Below are 6,095 nucleotides of genomic sequence, written 5' to 3' on the forward strand. Positions count from 1 at the left end.
GCAAGAAATTTTTTTTGTAATTTTTAGAAATATTTTCCTGGTTTTCTTTGTGAAGTCGTGGGAACATCTTCACCCTTCAATTTACTAGATTGTCAGCCCAAGGGGTTGGTTAGAAGTAACTAACTTTACTACACATTTATATTGTTTCAATCCTCGGCAACGGCGCCAACAACTTGATCCACATAAGTGCGTGTGTAGAAAAACAAGCAATTTTATAAAGCAATTTAAAAGTGTGGTTTTAACTGCAAGCGTACAGTGTCAGTTGTAATATTTTAAGCTTCAATGGGACACTTGAGTATCCCAAGGATCGAACCCAAAGGATTGTCAATGTAACACTCAAAACCCGAATTTATTGTCGAAACAGGGTTACAAAGCATTATCGGGGTTTAAAAATTAAACAAATGGAAAATACAAACATTTCATATCATATATCATTCATTTCATACGAGCCCTCGAGGCCCAAAATACGCATTAGAAATAAATCAGGACTAAATTGGAAACTCAAAAATTTTTTTGAAAACATTTAAAATATTCAAAATTACAGGTGTCACACGGCCGTGTTGCCAGGCCGTATGGACATTTGAAATAGGGACACAAGCCGTGTCCTAGCCCGTGTCCGTGCCTGTGTAACTTACTGACTTGTGCCACATGACCAAACCACACGCCCATGTGCTAGACCGTGTGAGCATACTGACTTACACTCTTTAAAAGATACAGGGGACAAACGACCGTGTCACCTGGCCATGTGTCACACACGGCTGAGACACACGCCCGTGTCTCTAACCGTGTGGACGAAAATAGGCCATTTTACAAGCCATATTTCTCACCCAATTTGGTATCAACCTACAACCAACATTATGCATATCAACAAGCCATAATTAGGCATCCAAAACAAGCCAAAATCAAGATTTAAATATATAATATCTTCACATACAACCAATGTGCCTTTAGGCACCTCAGATGACAGCTTATAACATGTGCAATCATGTTTTCAATATATCCAAATGTAAAACTAACTTATATGCATAGTTGTACCCAAAGTTTACCAAGCTAATTTGCATCTTTTCAAACCAAGTCACTTATCTACCAAAACATACCATTTGGTGCCAAAATGTATTTCAAATACTAACATATTTAGATATATAACCCCTACATATCAAGGACCAATTCATGATCAATTCATCGCATCCCAAAACACATGTATAAAATGCACATTTAGCTAACATTTTACCTTTCACTATACAACCATAGACCAAACCACACATCAATCATATAAGGCAAATATGCACAAACCAAAATGTGCCAAAACACAAGCCAAATAAGTGGCTAATCTCAACAAAATACATATAGGCTGACATTAGCCAAAACAATCTATACATGCCATTATAACCGAAAAATAACCAACCAAAAGTACCGAATGAGCCGATGGATAGTGTGATATAGTTGCGACATGCTTCCAACCTGAACGAGCTTTCGAATCACTATAAAACACAAAAAATAAAACAGAGTAAGCATTTAAGCTTAGTAAGTTCGTAAAACATAGAATTTAACTTACCATTTAACCACAATTTAGGTAAGTAAACATAGCATATCCCAACCAATTTGGCCAAAAGCCTAAACACATGTTCACCAACATATTAGCCATGTAAATCAAATATAAAATCCAATACACGTGGATGAATTCAACAAGTAATCACATTTCATATACATGTATTATTCATTTCATATATCAATGTACCCTGTAACATCACTTTCATGTATTTCATGTAAATACTTGTAATAGTTCATATCGAACTCATATAATCTGATAATAGAACTGTGCCCGTTGAACCATTTAGAATATCGTTGGATACGCGGGTAGTACACACAAGGTGTACTGAACTATAATCCGTTAATTCCTGTACACGTATGCTCACACGAGCTCTGAATCGATATGCTCTTACGAGCTGTAAACGGTAAGCACCTCCGAGCTGAATAACGGTAAGCTAATGCGAGCTGAGAACCGGTAATCTCGTACGAGCTGAAATCGATAACCCTAAAGACATGTCATTTGTATCCTACGAATTTCTAAGGTTCAAACGGGGCTCAGTAGTCGTCGTATGTCATCGGATATGCGATCGGTAATTATACATAGCACTTATACAATCCACATACATATATTTCAATTAAAGCATATAAATATGCAATTTAATTACATGAATTTACCTCGACTAGTGTACTTAGATACGGAGGCGATTAATCTGAAACTTTCTCTTTGCCCCGATATAACTCCGTACGAGGTCTAACCAAATCTATACAAATTAAGTTAACTCAATTTAATATAATTCATATTCAATTTAGTCCAACACATAATTTTGGAAAATTACCATTTTGCCCCTACACTTTTAATTCCTTTGCAATTTAGTCTCTGGGCTCGAAAAATGAAATTCATGCAATTTAATCCTTACTCAAGCCTAGCCTATTTTTATACATATTAATAGTAGCTCATATATTTCATAATTTCACAATTTTACCACATAATATTCTCTATTTTTCAATTTAATCTCTATTTAACAATTTTACTAGAAATTCCTTTATAAAAGTTGTTTATCTAACAACAAGCATTTATTTTCTACCATCAAACTTCACAAAATCAAGCATGCTCATCAATGGTAAATCCCTAACAGTTTAAAATTTTTACAAATTAGTCTTCGGGCTAGCGACATTAAGCTACAACGATCCCGGAAACATAGAAATCACTAAAAATGGATTAAAATCCTTACCTAATTGGAAAAAACAAGGTTCGTTGAACCTAGGTCTCCCATGGCTTCCTTTCTTCTTCTAAAATCGGTGGAAGATGATAATTAAATATGATAGTTTTATTTTATTACCTTTAATTTATCATTTATTTACTATTTACTTATTAACCTTTAAAATTATTCCAAATTACAAAATTGCCAAACCATTATCATACACTAACTCATTAATGGGCTAATTAAAATATAAGGACCTCCACTTTTAAGTTCCATAGCTATTGATACCTTTAGCTATTAGAACTCAACTTTTGCAGTTTACGCGATTTACACCTTTTTATCAAATTGAACATGTAAGCGGTAAAATTTCTTAACGAAATTTTTATATGGTATTTCTATCATGCTGTAGACCATAAAATAATAAAATAAATTTTTTGACATCGGATTTGTGGTCCCAAAACCACTGTTCCAATTTCACTGAAAACGGGTTGTTATAGCCAAGTGGGTAAATGTCTTTATCAAGTTAATAACAAGTAAAGCAATTACTAATCTAATTGAGTAAGAAATTATTAGTGCAAGTCCAAATAAAATTCTTTATAAACTAAAATTAAACTAACTAAGCTAAACTTTCTTCCTAATGTTTTAGATTGTGACACCCCAAACCCGACTGGGACGGGCTGACTCGAATTCGAAGCGACACAATAGCCACCCATTTTAATGTGTAAGCGATTTTGTGAATCATTTTTTTAAAACTATTTCTAATTATTTAACCCTAAGGGTATTTTCATCATTTTACCATCTAAAGTTAAACAGTCTCGTTTTTAGCTCTAAATGATTAGCAACCTTCTTTTAGTCAATTTATGCAAGTCTTAAAAATTTCAGTTTTAATCAAGTTCATTTACTAAATCTAAGTATTTGTTTTATTAGTAGGAACTAAAACATAAATTTTATAAAATTTTAATGCATTACCCAAAATATTATCTACGAATATTTCTACCAAATTTTAGCACTCACAAGTCTAATTCCAAATATTATCGAGTTTCCCTATCATTATAGGCTTCAATTAATCTAATCATGTTTTAGGACTAAATTATAATCATACTTAGCAACCATCAATTATATCCCACAAGGTACATACCTTAGCCACAAGCATTCCACTCCTTGGCAAGCTACAATTAAATTATGTTAGTATAAAATACATGCTTCAAACACCATGTTCTCAATCACCATATGAACTCTCATCAACATACCATAAACCACATAAGCATTAAAGTAATTATAACACCACCAAAATAAATGTCCAATGTCCATTCCAATAGAATTAAATCTAGTCCCAGTAAGTGCTACAATTCCCCCTATTGTTTCTCAAGAAGAATCCTTAAGCTACTACCAAGCCTTAAACTTGGATTGGCCTTGCGCTCGCTACTCAACTCTTCAAGCTGAAAAAGTCTCTTCAAAAAGGTGTGAGGGTGTGAGCTTGAAAAGCTCAGCGGTTGATTATAAAAACAATAAGTAAAGTGTACCCAATTCATGCATAAGTCTAGGCAAATTAAACATTAAAGCTTCAGTCAAAATATCACATATTATAATCATAATAACATATGTTATTCCATGAACAACTTTCCAATTTAATATGGCAGATGACATCATAATTTAACTTATAAACATACACTTATATTGGCATAATAAATCCATGACAATATTTAAACGTGTGATCATACATTTGATAAACGGACCTCCAAACTTTACATATCAGAGATAGTCTTCAGTTGAGCGGGCCGAAGCCACATGCTCCCTATATCGCCTCACAGTCTCGTTGAGTGGAGACACAAGCTCAAGACTTCGTTATTTAATCAAACTATGAGAACTTCTTAAGCCATATGCTCACAAATAACACATATAATGGTGAGTATTCACAAATCTTATAGCATGCCAACTATATCCAATTGATCCACCATGCAATGTTGCCAATATAATCATACATACAAGGCATAAAATCTAATGTTTAAGCACTTAATTTAAGATGTAAAAATGTCATTAAAAGCATGTAGCTTAACAATTTCAACATCAATATAATTAAGCACAACAAATGCCTTTGTCCATGAATCTTAAAACGATCATAACACCAACATCAAGTCCTCAAAAATTCAGTAACTCATGCTCCCATTAACAATCCATTCAGTCAAAATTAATCATGCCAAAAAGCTTAACACACAATTTTCCAAAAGCCAATTGTAATAATTCTTTTGTAAAATAAAAATAACTTTTGCAAATCCAACCGAATACGACATAACCAGGCAAATTTACCAATAGCCTTTAAAATCACTCACCTCCATACTTTGTTTTTCAAACAAAAGTGTGTTCAAATAGGTAAGTTTGAGCTTCAAATCCGGTTAGCATCATCCTCATCTCAGTGTGAAGCTTTAACAAAGACAAAATATGCATTACAAACTAACATTAACATTTTCATAAACTATACGGATCTAAATCGTTTCTCTAATCTACCTTACCAAAATTGCACAATTAAGCCGAAACATAAAATTCATCAACTAAACAACCTTCTCAGCACCACCAACCACTTCTAAACTTCATTCCTAGTCCATTAACATAAAACCTAAGTGTTAATTTCATCTATTAAATCATTTTAAAATTTTCCAGAAAAGCAACTCATCTTCTTGATTCAAAACTAATTTATCAAAATTGATCAACCAAACAAGTTTAATCTCCTATTTTACGATTAAAAACCTCTTAATAAACATATTTTGAGCTTAGATATCCATTAAAACTTGGATTCCAACTCAAAATCATGGATTCACCATTGTTGAGATCCATTTTCAAGAAAGAAGAAATCAAAACTTGAAAATCCATTTTAATAAATTGCAAAAGAAAATAATGATTGAAAACAACCTAAAAATGAATTTAGAGTTGAGAATTACCTTCAATTGATCTCAAACCTTCAACTTAGAAGATTGAATCAAGATCCTTGACGAAATTTCGGATGACTTTTGCTCAACTTTGCAAAACTTTTATGAAGATTTTGGAGAGAATTTTGAGAGGGTAAAAGTTTAGATCTATTCGGGTGAGAACTTTGAGAGAGAAAATGAGCAAAAAAGAGAGAGAAAAAGCTCTTAATTCGGGTGAAAATGGTGTGCAAAGTGAGATACTTGCAGTGTTTTTAAAACTGAAAACCCCCACCTGATTTTTAAAAATTGGTGAAATTGTCATCAGGCCACTCCCACATTTCCCTTGTTTTACAAAAATACTCTTTTCCCTCTAAAATTCAAAAAATAAGGATACTTTGCTATAAAACCACTCTTACATTTCCCTTGTTTTGTAAACTGGTCCTATTTAGTTAATATTTTA

The sequence above is a fragment of the Gossypium raimondii genome, chromosome 7 (assembly GCF_025698545.1).
Source record: "Gossypium raimondii isolate GPD5lz chromosome 7, ASM2569854v1, whole genome shotgun sequence".
In the NCBI taxonomy this organism is placed as follows: Eukaryota; Viridiplantae; Streptophyta; class Magnoliopsida; order Malvales; family Malvaceae; genus Gossypium; species Gossypium raimondii.